This window comes from Theropithecus gelada, chromosome 7a (genome assembly GCF_003255815.1).
Source record: "Theropithecus gelada isolate Dixy chromosome 7a, Tgel_1.0, whole genome shotgun sequence".
In the NCBI taxonomy this organism is placed as follows: Eukaryota; Metazoa; Chordata; class Mammalia; order Primates; family Cercopithecidae; genus Theropithecus; species Theropithecus gelada.
In genome coordinates, this window is record NC_037674.1 from 45,250,027 (window position 1) to 45,264,510 (window position 14,484).

The 14,484-nt window shown below is 49.2% G+C and overlaps 1 long non-coding RNA gene across 2 annotated transcripts in view; it reads left to right on the forward strand.

Moving 5' to 3' along the window:
- The first annotated feature begins 613 nt into the window (after positions 1-613).
- Positions 614-14,484, forward strand: part of LOC112627928 — a 96,737-nt gene continuing 82,866 nt past the window's right edge. The window contains exons 1-2 of one of the 2 annotated variants that reach the window (XR_003120246.1): positions 614-793; positions 1,725-1,730. This is a non-coding gene — a long non-coding RNA (uncharacterized LOC112627928). The remainder of the gene's footprint in view (positions 794-1,724; positions 1,731-14,484) is intronic. The other variant, XR_003120247.1, reaches the window with a different exon arrangement.

The window sequence follows — 14,484 nt, forward strand, 5'->3', positions numbered from 1 at the left end:
AATCTTATCATTACAGTAGCGATACTAAAATTGAGGAGTAGAACAATGATAGAGTTTAGGGGGATGAGAGATGTTTTCTTGAGATTGATTTCACATAGTAAAAGGAAACCCAATAAAAGTAAGATGGAATGAATCCCCTCCACGTCTTCTTCTGTGACTGGGTCAGGCAGCTGTGAGCAGCTAAGAGAAGCCCTCATCTTACAGGTGGTTCAGCTCCACTTCCACTTCTTTTTGCAATTCACTGGGGATTATTTGTTTCTCTTAATGGGCAACAATTAGCTAATACCCCACCACTGCAAGCAAAGTAAAAGCTGGGCCTGTGTTAACAGTTCTCTTTTTGATGGGGTCATTGGTGTAACTGATAACTTCTAGCTGTATTAGGACTGGTAGCACATCAACATTGCTCCTCTGTTGTGAAAGGAAAATAGAAACGGCTAAGTCAACCGTACATAAAGGCTTATATTTGCTCTTCAAAAGTTTTTTTTGTTTTGTTTTGTTTTGTTTTTTTAACATATCTTTGCTGGGGTTGGGCCATAGCTTGATGGATATTTGTTGAATGACTAATTATTGACTTATAGGCTAACAGCCTCCTTTGAAGTAGGCTGAGCAAACAAACCATTAAGTGGAACATGGTGTCTAGGTTACACAGCTCACTCATCTGCTGATCGCTGGGGCACACTGCTTGGTTATTACTACCTGAGACTCTGAAAGGAAGCACTAAAAAAATGAAGACAGAGGAATACCAGGAGAGAGAGGAGGTCCAGTTAGACCTAAAGGTGGGCAAGAAGAAGAGGTGAGATCCTCCGTATTGAACAAGTGCAGTGCAGCACATAGGTGATGTCTTAACAGGGGTCTCAGTCGATAATTGTTTGGTTGCAAGAAATAGAAGTATTATAAATTTAGCTCTCAGTAATAATAATGATTTTGTTGGAAGTCTATAAGGAATCTCACCGAATTCAAAGGCAGGGATGACAACCAGACCCATGAGAGGCTCAAGGTGTACTGGAAAGTTATCAGAGACTCCCCTAGCTTCTTGCCTGTGTTTCTCTGTTTTTTTTTTCTCTGCAGACTGGCTTTCTCTGTTCTGCCGTTTCTCTCTTTCTTTCCTTCCTTCCTTCCTTCCTTGCTTCTTTCTTTCTTTCTTTCTTTCTTTCTTTCTTTCTTTCTTTCTTTCTTTCTTTCTTTCTTTCTTTCTTTCTTTCTTTCTGTCTGTCTGTCTGTCTGTCTGTCTGTCTGTCTGTCTGTCTGTCTTATTTTTTTGACAGTGTTTTGCTCTTGTTGCCCAGGCTGGAGTGCAATGGCACGATCTTGGCTCAGCACAACCTCTGCCTCGTGGGTTCAAAAGATTCTCTTGCCTCAGCCTCCCGGGCAGCTGGGATTGCAGGCATGCGCCACCATGCCAGACTAATTTTGTATTTTTAGTAGAGACGGGGTTTCTTCACGTTGGTAAGTCTGGTCTCGAACTCCCAACCTCAGGTGATCCACCCGCCTGTGCCTCCCAAAGTGCTGGGATTACAGGCCTGAGCCACCACACCCGGCTGTTCTGCCTTTTTTAGGTTTAAACTTATTCATTTAAACCTGGACATGATCTCTCAGGTTATAGGTCCAATACCAAGAATCTAAGTCCAGAGACCCGGGAGACAGAATCTGATTGGTCAATGGCTAGCCAATGGGGTGCCTCCCCTCAGTCAGGAGTCCATCGCTGTTCCAACAGCTGCAGCCAGGGAGAGGTACATGAATGCGGATAAACATGGCGGCAGGGACCTTTCCTGGGGGTGGTCTGGAAAGGAGGCACTGACTGAGCAGGCAGCACATTGGCTAACATGTCTGCTGTGGGAAAAACTGGAATGACTTGGCTGTTGGATGAAATATTCAACCACAAGTAGAAAATGCCCACCATGTATTTTTAAAAATGAATAGCTTCTGAAGGTTGGAGTCCAGGTTGCCATAAGGGTCTACATAATACTTGATTTCCAAGGACTTTCCCCCTCGTTTTCCAAGTCTTTGGAGAGCGCAGTTAGTAGAAAATGTTAATGGCCAATTTTAGCAAATGACCATTTTGGTACTCCCAGGCCACTAGGGCTGGCTGGAGCTAATTTTTAGAATGCCCCCTTGATGATCCTGGTAACTTGTTTAATATTGACCTGGAGACACGGTGTGGGCCCAGATCCAAATGTACGGCTAAGCCTACATTTGCTGTACTTGTGGGCAAGGAAAAGCCGCCCCAATTACTCCATGTGGATTTCTCGTCTCTGAATACTCTGTGAGTTGTCTGGTCTCACTGCAGAACTGCGGGGTGTGGTTGGGCAGGTTGTGCACAACTGTGCTCATGACTCCCCTTAGACTCACACGGGAGCCTTGATTCTATGCTGGTTGCACGGTTTCATTGCTGTGCCTCCAGGTTCTCCCCCTGGACTGTGAGCTCTGGGATGCAAGAGATGGGACTTCCTCTTCTATTGCTTGCCCAAGGGGCTTGTGCAGGCCTGGCCACTCCTTTCTCTCCCCTGTTCCCTCTGTCCCTCCGAGGAGACTCTCAGAAAGACCCTGCCACCCATCCTCACACCGGATGTGAATGGAGGTCACTGCAGTCCCTCTCGAGGGCTAAATTTTAAGGCCTGTCTTTCATGGTGGCAGAGTCGATGTTGGCATCTCCCAGTGGGCAGGGAGAGTGCTTTCCCGTGGAGTGGGTTGTGCTCAGTTGTGAACTCACACTCAGCGCTGGTAAGACAAGCTCCAAGGCAGAGGCTAGTTTTCCAGGTCTTCCTCATGAACACGTGGTGGCTGCACTAGCTTATCCACAGGGCCCTCCTACTCTAAGCTTCTGGCCCCAATCAGTAAGCGACTGGCCCTTACTAGACCCCCACCTACTGGGTACTTGGCTGATTGACGGAGTCACCATCTCTTTGCTTGGGCACCTGGAGCCCCTGAGCTCCAGTCCTTGCAGGCCTTTCCCTGCAGAGCCCAACCGCAGGGTTTGGCTGATAGCCTGGAACTGCCTCACCATCATTTTTCACTGGCCCCACCCCAAAGGACAGCCTCCCCAAGTAACCTTTTTCAGTTGCTCCAACTTCCCTGGAGTATTGACTTAGCCAGAGAGCACGCTCCCTCTCTAACCTCGGTGTGTTTGCTCAGCGGAGGAGTGGGCATTAGGTCCGCTTGACTCCATGAGCACACAGGTTCCTCTGTCTTTACAGGAGCGTCCCACGGAGGGGGTGCGGCGACGGGCAGGGGGGACTGAGGAGGGAGGCGCAGCTTCCTGTTCTGCTGCCGGTTATCACAGGCTGTTCTAATGCTGCTCAAACAATATTGAGAATAACCCTGGCTCAATAGCACCAGTGTTAGGCTGCAAAGTCAATATTGGCTGAGCAAACACAGCAAATAAGGAGTTGCTATTTGCGTAGCTATGAGTACTTGTGTGCTCCAGCTGCCTCGACAGGGCCCTTGGAAATGAACGGGAAGGAGGAGGGTGTCTGGAGGTGGAGTGGGTTCCTGAGAGGGGCTAGGCCAGGATTTCTCACCTTGGCATTGTTAACAATTGGGGCCAGATAGTTCTTTGTTGTGGGGGACTATCCTGTGCATTGTAGGATGTTTACCAGCAGCCCTGGCCTCTGCCCTCTAGATGCCAGTAGCACCCCCTCCTGATTGTCCAGAGAAACCACAATGTCTCTTGACATTGCCAGATGTCCCCTGGGAAAGGACAGAGGGCAAAACCTCCCCATGCTGAGACACACTAGGCTGGGTGCAGGACAAGGCTGAGGAGCAGACGGGCTAGAAAAGAGAGAAGGGCTAGGAGGGGCCCACTATGCCTCTTTGACCCTCCAGCTCTCCAGCTCTCCAGCTCTCCAGCTGGGTCTCTCCCCAGTCTCTCGTGAGTGCCAAGAAAAGCCAGCCTCTTTAAGAACTAGATGCAATGTACAAGTGCCTCTTCGATAGAAGAGCCTTTTCAGCTGCTGGCTGGATGTCTGTGGCCACCTCCTTGCCCTTGCCCTGTCTTGGAACTCACTCCTGTTCTCCATCCCGAGAAAGAGAGAGGTTGTAAGATGCTCAGATAATTTATGTCTGTCTCTCTCTTGTAGAATTGCTGGCACGTTTTGCCCTGGCCGGTGACCTTCTCAGTCAGACATGCCTATTTATAACAATCTGTCCCTGGCTCTACTTCCTCCCCTTTGCCACAAGGGATTGGCTCATGCATTCTTGAATGCTGCGAGTGGCCAAGGCTGGGCCTGTGGGAGGGCATGGGGCAGGGAGGGGAGCCAGGCATGCTGGCCAGAGGGCCTCCCTGGGGACAGCCTGCACCAGCTTGGTTCTCCCTCAAGCTCTGCGGGGTCACATTCAGGTTCACCTTTGGTCTGCTGCTGGGAGGGCGATAGAGACAGTGTTTATAGCCTGGTGAAGGCCAGGGTGCCTCAGGGGCTTTCTGTGTCATAGCCACCAGTCCTCACAGCTGGGCCATAGCTGGAGCAGGACGATGTTCAGAGAGGCTGTGCTGAGGGGGCTGTGGCCACATCTTGACGCCTGGAGACTTCTCCTCCAGGCCAGGCTGCCACGGCTCCCAGGTTGGGGTGGATTAGGAATGAAAAGAATGACACTGGCAATAAATGAGCATTAGACACTGTTCCTTTTTGAATGTTGATCCTTTTGGTTGTGGTGGGAGCAGAAGGGGAGCCTGTGCTTGGGCAGCTGTGATGGTGTGGGGGTCGTGATTGCCATACCATTGGCTTTGGCTTCAGAAAGTGGCATCCTGGGAGGAGGGAAAACTCCTGGATCTCCAGATGTTGAGAAGGTAAGAACAGGCAGGCAGAAGAGAACCAGGCGGCCTCGGCATGGTGAAGCGGCTGCAGGGAGGTGGAAAGTTGTGATTTTTTTCCTTTTTTTCAGAGTTAGCACACACTTTATGCACCACTCTATTTGTCCTCTCCGCTGTTCCCCTTCCCTCCTTCCTTAGACAGAAGAGGAGAAGATATTTGAGAAACCTACCGCATGCCACTCCCTCCTAAAGGTACTTGTGCAAGAATGTTTCACAGAGCAATGGAAGCCTTTCAAAACTTGTCAGACCCATTGCCTGATTTCTTTAGAGACTCGGCAGGGGCCAGGTTGGCATGATTAGACTCAAGGCCCAAAGCTGGAAACATTCCTGAAGCAGCCATCCTGATTGTAGGGTCACCTGGGGAAACAGGGATCCCTCCCTCCAAAGCTGATTCTGCATTTGGAGTGTCGGGGAGGGCCTCGGCGCCTGGCCCACCCTGGCCAGAGCTCCCCTGCTGTTGCCTTATCCTGGTGCCCCGCTTCCCAGCTTCGTGCAGGTGTATTTTCCTTTCTGCTTGGAAGGTGGGTGACGTGGGCTGTGGTTGTGGAGAAACAAGCCTCGGTGTTAGCAATGGGGATGGGGAGGTCCATCAGCTGGCTTCGGTCCCACCTCTCTGGCATCCTGGGATCCTGTGTCAGACTTCATTTGAAGAGAGGCTTCTGCTCTTTAAAAAAGGAAAGTTGCCGCTATAGTAGAAAACAATGTGCCTTTCAAGCCGGGGTAACTGAGTTTCCACCCCTGTTCTTTCACTTGCTGGACACATTCACAGAAGGAGATGTCACCCTTCTGAGTGTCGGTTGTCCCACCCGCAACATGGGAACAGCAACATTCAGCCTCTAGGGCTGAAGCAAGGATAAAACAAGACTGCTTGTGTGTGTGGTGACAGTGCCGTGCTCAATGCCATAGACACTCCGGAAATGGAAGCCCTTGATGCCTTTGCCTTCCCCTCTAGATCCTGCTCAGCTTCCTAGGCCAGTCCAGGTTGAGGCCCCACCACGTGGTCCCTTGGGACCTTGCTTCTCAGGTCCCCCAGTGATCTATTCCCTCTTTGAGAGAGGGAGAGTGATAGAAAGAACACCTGCAGTGGACTCAAAAGACCTGGCTTTAAGTGCTGACTCAGCAACTTAGTAGCTGTACGGCATCAGGCCAGGGACTTAATCTCTCTGAACTTTGGTTTCCTCATCTGGTTAATGGCCTGATGATACTTTCCTCCGAGGTGCCAGTAAGTCAGGAGAAAGCAGTGCTTCAGAAATGTGGGTCTAGTTATGAAGCCCCCTTTGGGATTTGTTTAAAGTGCGGGTTGCTTATTTTCACTACTCAAAGCTTCTGATGCAGTTGGTCTGGGGTGGAGCCCAGGAATCTGCTTTTTAAATAAGCCAGCAGGTGACTGGGATGCAGGCGGCCCACCAAGAAAAAATATAGAGTGTGTAATCCCAGTGTCCCGGGTGCTCACCAGACAGTGTCTGCAGGGGAGGCCTCCGCATAGCACAAACACACCCTATCTGACTCTCCAGCAGCTCAAGCAGGACCACCAGGAAAGTCTTCTCAAGTGCCTCGGAGATTCCCCCCAAATGCCGCCTCATGAGGCAGTCACCACATGGGCCTGTCCAGTTCTCTTTCTCCTGCCCTGTCTCCCACCTGTCCATGTGCTGTGCACCTAAGGCTGCTTCAGGGGACCTGCCTTGGAAGCTGTCGGCCATACCCAACCTAGAGCACCCTTGTCCATATTGAGGGCACTTCCTCTGGATGCTTCTGAAGGTTACCACGATATGGGTATCAGATGGGGATAGGTCTGATGTAGAATATGGGCTGCAGCTCTCTGCAGCTCTGTCACTTTTGCCACTGGACACCAAAACTGCACAAAGCATTGCAAGGTGTCTCATGCTAAGAGCTCCTCTTTGCTGGGGCTAAAACACAGTCTGAGAGCTGGGCAGGACACACACACCATGTCTTCCTCACAAGATACTGAGTTCTTGATGTGGCAGACACGTTCTCTCATCCTAGAGTCCCGTGGCGTCTTGCAAAGGGGTGGGCACAGAGCAGAAACCTGGTGAGTGCTTTTGGATTGGTTGGTAGCTCTGTGGGAATGGAGGTAGCTCCAGAGAATGCACTTTGCTTCTTTTCTCAGCTTCATCCTTTCACATGGATGTAGTTGCTCTGTCATGACCTGAGATCCAGGCTGCCAGTATACCCTCTCCTCATCATCCCTGCGGTGGTGAATACGCCCCTCCATTCATGTAGGGCTTTGGCACCACCTGAATCATGATCTTCCCCACCTTGCAAAGACCTGCCACCATCCCAGGGACTTCAGTGTTCTTGTGAATAACCTATCCGCCATCCATGCCCCACATGCTTCCTAAACCTTTTCAGGCACATTGGCATCACTACAACTCCATGCTTTCACTCACACCCTCAGTTCTACCCTAAATGCTGGGGATTTAGCATTTCCCAAAGGATGGCCACTCATCAGCACCATTTGGGAAGCTTTAAAATGTAGGTTTCCAGGTCCCAGATCTGTTCAATCAGAAACTCCAGAAATGGGTCCAGAAACTGGATCTGACCTTCTAATGATCAGCCACATCAGCGACCACTGCATCTTGTCATCCTCTGTTGTGGTTCTCTGGAATCCAACCTGACAGTAGCCCACCACCACAATCAATTACCCCCTGTGCCTTGTTTTCCCCTTGTCAAGTCATTCAGGCTTTTGACTCTCTCTCTGTCTCTCTTTTTTTTCCTGTCCATCAGCTTCCTCCTCTGTTTGTGTGGGCCCCTCATGTAGCCTGGACTAGGTGAGCAACACATACCCTCTTCCCTGGTCCCTGCCTTACCTGTCTGATAAAACCAGAGGTCAGCCTTCTGCACTCCTGCCCCCAGTTTGCCTCTGATACCCCTGGGATCACTGCTGCATGCAAACGTGAGGAGCCTACACTCACTCAGGTTCTTTGGGATACCTGACATTCCTCTCCTGAGTTGTCAGCTCCATCTCCCAATCCCTTCCACAACCATTCCAAGTTTCTACTGCTTTCCTCAGTCTTCCATCCCAGCACCCACCACCTTGTGCACCTACTATGTGCCCAGCAAGAGATACAGAGCTGAGCAAGTTAGATGTGGGCCCTGTCCTCATGAAGCTTACAGTCCAACATGGAAGAAAAGACAAGCAATAATGATCAGTGCGCTTGATCATGAGGAAAGACAAGGGTAAGGTCACAGGGAAAGTGAAGCCTACAGGTGGGAAATGCCTTCAGTAGCCAGCCCCTGCTCCATCTGCACATCTGGGGTCCTGCAATCACCTGTTCTCCTTCCCTCATTCTTGCTGGAAGAGAGATCTTTCTACTTTACGTGGTCACCCCTCCTCTGTACTTGTGATCCCCCTTTCCCCTGCCAGGAACTTCACAGATTAGACCCCTCCTCAAAGGTTCAGTCTCTTCATATCTATTGCTTCATCCCTTTCAGCGCAGTCTCTCCTGCCTTATTGTTATTAGTAATAAGATTAACTGTTTGCTGAAATTAATGCAGGTAAGTCTCAGTGACAACATTATTCACAAAGAACCAGCCATCAGATGGCCATAGAGGGAGGGATTTAAAAAGGCAGAGAAATGTGAGGCAGGGCAGTGGAGGGGGGATGGGGAATGGGCTGGGCAGCTTCCACATGTTCTCTTGTTTAATCCTCACAACTTCATGGGGCGGGTGTGATCATCCTGTTTTGGCTTTGGGAGGTGCAGCCATTTAAGGCTGCAAAACCGCTGTGTCAGTCAGTCAGTTAAAAAAACAACCCATTCCCAGTGTTTCATATGCACAGGGTGTTCATTCAGGAAATTAGAGGCTGGCCCAGCCACTGGAAGGAAGGGCTGGGGGAGCAAGGGTCAGGAAGGCATCGCGGAAGGTCAGCGTGCAGGCTTCAAAGTGGATATCTCTCCAGGGCTGGCCTGGAAGCAGTATGGAACCTCCAGGAAGCTCGTGCTGACTATGAGCCACAGCTATGGGTGGGAAATGGCAGGCACATGCCCAGAAGAGGCTGCAAACCTCATATCTGCACCAACTGCCTTAGGAGAGGAATGGCCTCTCCTCTCTTTCACCTTCCAAATATCATGTGAGTGTCTCCCTGGCAGGATCCAGCCTGGGGTCCTGTAGAGAACGGGAATCTGGGAACTCCAGGTCCTAGAGGAGACAGTGGACGAGGGCAGTAAGGATTCAAGGTGATGACAGACAGTTCAGCACGAATGCCACTGGGCAAGGCTGGGTCAGAACCCAGATCTGCAGGCTTCAGCTCTCCACTCCATTTCCCAAGCCACGCTGACCTCCTTTGAACTTTCTCTTAAAGGACTTTGTTTTTGCCTCACCACTCTGTAGAATTGTCTGAAATTCCTTCAACCATCAATGAATTTGGAAGACAATAGGCCGCTAACTGTGGACTAAACCTTCATGAACTTTCCTTCTTCTCAAATAATACTTCTTGCTTTAGGATCAAACATTCAAGGTATTGGTCTCCAACCTGTGATTTTGAAGCTTTTTAAAAAGAATTCTTTGTTCAAATGTTACACAGAACCCCACCATATGCAGTGGGTACTGAAGGTAACTAGCCTCTGTGCTGAGCGCCCCTATTCTATCTGCCCTGGGCAGGACTGGGGGACATCAGGTTCTGGAGGACATTAGACAGAGGAGGAAAAGGAGCTTCCTCTCAGCCCAGAAAACATTGGCAAGTTAGAGAATTGTGGGAGTGGAGCATCAAAGAGGAGGCCTTTCTCTACTTCCTCCCACTCTTGTATGTGGCTTTTATGGTTCAATGACTGGGCTTTTTTGGAAAGAAATAGGGCCTTGAGGATTAATATCTGGGAATGGAGCTAAACACAAATCTGTGTCCCTTTGGCTGCAGTTTTCCATGGGCATCACCATCTTTTCCCAGAGTGATGCTGGGGGGACTTTGTTACGAGCAGCATCCTAGGCTGAATGGGGCCTTCCTTAGGGTCCTTGAAGTTCGCAGATTTGCTTTGTCTTGCTTCCCTGGTTCTGCAGACCCCAGGCCAGTATTTGTGTGCTTGTGCATGTGTGTGTGTGTGTGTGTGTGTGTATAATTCATTGAAGTGAGAGAGACAATGGATTCTAAATTCTCAGTAAATCGCAAATATTGTGAGATGTGTTAGTACTCTGGGCCAAGACAAATGTAATTTTGGATTATTAAGTCTACATGACAAATGAGTGCTTATTAATTTTTATTTATCTTGAGTGAATTAATAGGGACCAACGATGGGAAAAAAATAATTGTCATTCTACTCATTCATAGAGAATAGCTGATTTGGAGAAAACCTTAAGAAACAGTAGCATAAAATCACAGAATGTTGAAGCTGAAACCTTTATTTGCTTTAATTCAACAAATATGTATTAAGCAACTTCTTGGTTCTGGAAATTCAAAAGCATACAAGAAACTGTTCCAGTCCTCAAGGAGCTCATCAGAGTTTGGTAGGGGCAACAATAGGAATTTGATCAAGGAATAAAGGTGGTATGAGATTAGGGCAGGCTGTCATTAACTCCTTGTGGGGGTAAAAGAGCCAGAGAAGGCTTTCTGGAGGAGGTTATATCTGAGTTGGGTTTTGTTGTATGAGTAGGAGCTTGGCAGGAAAAAAAGTTGGAGAAAGGCATTCTTGTCAGAAAGAAGAAGAACACAGGCTTGTTAATCCATGAGAGGAGTTCAGAAATCCAGCAGTCTGAAGGTGTAAAGTAGAGGGAGATGAAGAGAGAGGGGTGGGCAGGGAGCAGGTCCTGAAATCTGAGCTGAGGATAGGTCTGGACTTTTCCTCCATGATCAGGAGACATCAAAGGTGTGAAGCAGGAGAAACACCACTTTGGTGGACCTATGGGGGATGCACCAGAGGAGGCAAGGCTGGAATCAGGACCCCCTTATGAGTAGGTTGCAGTGGATGGGGATAGAAGCCAGGCAGAGCTAATGAGAAGGGAGAAAGTGGATGGATTGTATCAGTTTCCTTTTTGCTGCTGCAACCAGTTTTAAACTTAAAGCAAAACAACTTAATTTTCTTACAATTCTGGAGACCAGAAGTTCAAAATCAATCTACTGGGCTAAAGCCAAGGTGTCAGTCTGGCTGGTTCCTTTTGGAGGCTCTAGGGTAGACGCTATTCCCAGATTTGCCTTTTCCAGCTTCTAGAGGCCACCTGCATGTCTTGGCTCATGGCCCCTTCTGTCATCCTTGATCTGCATTATTCCAGTCTCAGCTACCATCATCACATCACCTTCTATCTGACTCTGACCTTCCTGCATCCCTCTTATAAGGACTGTTGTGGATATTCAGGGCCCAGCTGGAAAATCTCCTTATCTCAAAGTTCTTAATCACGTTGGCAAATTTCTCTTTGCCATGTGAGTTAACATTCACAGGTCCTAGGGGTTAGGGTGTGGACATATTCGGAAGGCCATTATTTAGCCTAGCACCTGGTTGTAAAGGACTTTGGGAACTGTAGCCAATACAATTTGGTAACTGACTAGGGAGAATGGAGGTGATAATGGGAGAGAAAACCCTTGCGGATACTGGTTTGGGCAGCAAGTGAATGGTGGTGCCACCAACTAAGAGACAGAAGGAGGAAGAGCAGAGTTGGAGAGCAGGTGTAGTGGGAGGTGTGGAATAACATGCTTAGTTTTGAACACGGTGAACTTGAGATGTCATGTAGGTCATCAGATACGTGGAATTCAGGGGAGAGGTCTGGGTAAGAAAGAAATCTGAGTCAGTCATGTGCAGTTGGTAATCGAAACTGGGGTATGGGTAATGGTAACTCAGGGAGTGTACAGAAAAGAAGTTTTGGAATTTTATGGTACATCAGAATAGCCTTGGCATAGAGTTGGTAGGTTTAGCAAATGAAAGTACAGGAGGCCCTGTACAATTTGAATTTCAGATAAACAACAAATAATTTTTTAGTATGTCTCACATATGGCACGCCCCTCACTTGCCCTGCCTCTCCTTGTTTATCTGAAATTCAGATTTAACTGGGCATCCTGCATTTTGCCTGGTGACTCTACCTTGGGAGCATGTTAAAAGCAAGGCACCTTTGTGGGCTGCGTTCCCAGGGATTCTGGTTCAGTTAGTCTACGGGGAGGCTGTATTTTAACACACTCCCCAGGAGACTCTCAGGCAGTTAGACCTGTGAGACACTGAAGGAGAGTGAGGAGGGAAGAGGGCTCGGGAGCAGACCCCAAGAACCTCAGCACTGAAGGGCAAGGGAAGGAAGAAGCCAGCACACGGGCCTGAGAAAGACCAGACAGAGCAGCAGGAGGAAAACCAGCCCTGGTGGCCTCATGCAGGTGTTTTGAGGACGAGCATCAGTGCAGCAAGAAGCTGTAAGAGGCCATGAGTTAAAATGTGGAGTCAGTGGTGACTGGCAGATTCGTGGAGACTCCACGGCATTCTTGTTCATTGGAGTTCTCCTCCAGTCTGGGCTGTACCCAGGACATGGTGATCATGCCTGTATCTCTCTGCCTGTCTGCCTCTCTGCCTGAGGGCTTTCCCCAGCACAGCTTGGCTGCAGGCAGGCACGACCTGAAAATTCAGGAGTGCGAATGCCCCAGGACGACCCTCATCAGCGGGGCATGCAAGCTGGTGGACCACTGGCCCAGCCTCCCAGCTCCAAGAGCTCAGTCCACTCCGTTTCTCAGAGGGGACTCAGAGGGATGGAGCCTCTGTGGCCCACAATGGTGTCCTTCTTATTAATCACACTTGGTTACCTTCTCTCCCTTCCCTCTCTCACTCTGTCCCTGTCCCTCCAATTCTCATTCTCTGGAATCACTTCCAGAGATTATACTACATGCACTCAGGACCTTGTCTCAGGGTCTGCTGCTGGGAGGACCAAAACCAGGACCTTGGAGATGTCCGTTCCCATGGAGTCATGGGGAATTGCTGAGGGCAGCAGGCAGAGGGGTGGGAGGGGGGCGAAGGTCCCCGGAAGGAGCCATGAGGCAGGGAAAGGCTGTCGTCAGTGAACCCCAGCCTGCCCTGTGTGCACCTCTCCTTCTTGGCAGCCTGCATTCCCCAGTGCTTACCTCATGACCCTGGTTCCCTGAGACACCTCTGCAGAACCTCCTTCTAGGATCTCTGGACCCTGGTGGACCATTTCACTTGGACTCTGCCCTCTTCAGCCATGCTAATAAGGGCATGTATCTATCCCCCTTCTCCTGCTTTGCAGCTGATGATGTTCTTCCATTTCAAAATAGACCTTCAATATCTTAGAGAAGGAAGGAGAGGAAGCTTTCCTGAGCACTGCTTTGGATACAACTCTGCTATCTCATTTAATCCTCACAACACCATAGAGAGTGATTTTTTCCATCTTTCCAGTGAGGACACTGGGGCTCAGGGGAGTTAAGTCACCCTCTAAAGTCACCCATGCAGTAAGTGGTGGAGCTTGGATGCTGGTCTGCTGCCTTGCCAGGCTGGCTACACGCGACAGGTATTTGAGGATGACACCCAGACTCAACCAAGCCCTTTCCCTGTCCAGGCCGGTGATCACATTTTCTTTAGATGACACTTCAAGGGGCATGGCTCCTGAACTCTCACCTCTTGGGTGACATTCTTGGTCTGCCTTCCCAGTGAAATATAGCACCCAGGGCTGGTAGCTTTCCAAAAGAGCCCTGTGCCAGTTACCTCTGCTGACCTGAACATTACACCTCCATCTCTGACCCCAGGATCGCATTAGCTTTTGAAACAGCCGCAGTCCTTACATGGGCTCATATGAAGCTTTGGGGTTACCTAAAACCCCCGGGTCTTTTTCACATGGCCTGTTGCCAAGCCAGGATGCTCCTGGGGCAGTTAATCATTTTGATCCCAAATTGATATGTTAGGACTGTGGTTTTCATGGTTTGGGCTAACATTACAACAAAAAGAAATGCAATAGGTGTTGATTTCTCTATACGGCCAATGATTGGCCATTAATGAATTTGTGTGCCTCATATTTCCAAGCAGATTTTCTGTTCCTTGAGGGCAGAGGGCATGCTTTCCCTCTTCCGCATTGCCTACAGGGTCTGGCACAAAGGTCTGCAAACAGTAGGTATTCCACAAACATTCTTATTGCCTGATTGAGGAAAAAGACCCTCAATCCCTCAATCCTGCCCTCCTCAGCCTCAGCTTCAGCTCTTGTCAGCACCATTCTCCGCAGCTGACTATACTACGTGGAGCACCCCCTTCTGGAATGCTCCCGTGGAGTGGCTTCTTACAGTAGTGGTGGCAGGCAAGATGGCAGACTGAAGAAAAGAGCACTGGTCCTGGATCCGAGATACCTGGGTCTGAATCAGCTCTCGCATGTGACCGTGTGCTGTTCCCTCATTTGTAAAATAGAGACAATGAAAACAGGTTAACGTATTGAATCCATACTGTAAAATGTGCTCCATGCTTTTTGCCCATAATCTCAACCCGGTGAATTAGGGATAATAAATATTTCCATTTCTTAGATGAAAAAATCTGAAATTCAGAATAGTTAATTTGCTTGCTCAGGGTCACAAAAGTAAAGCGTGCAGAGCTGGCATTTGAACCCATGCTGTCTGCTCCACCCTTAGCCATTGGGCATAATAAATATGTCACCTCCTAGATTATTGCACAAGAGAATGGCAACTCGCTGGTAAAGTGCCCGTTACCATGCCTGGCACATAATAAGTACTTAGTAAGTGCTATCTCTCTCCCCAGCTGCCT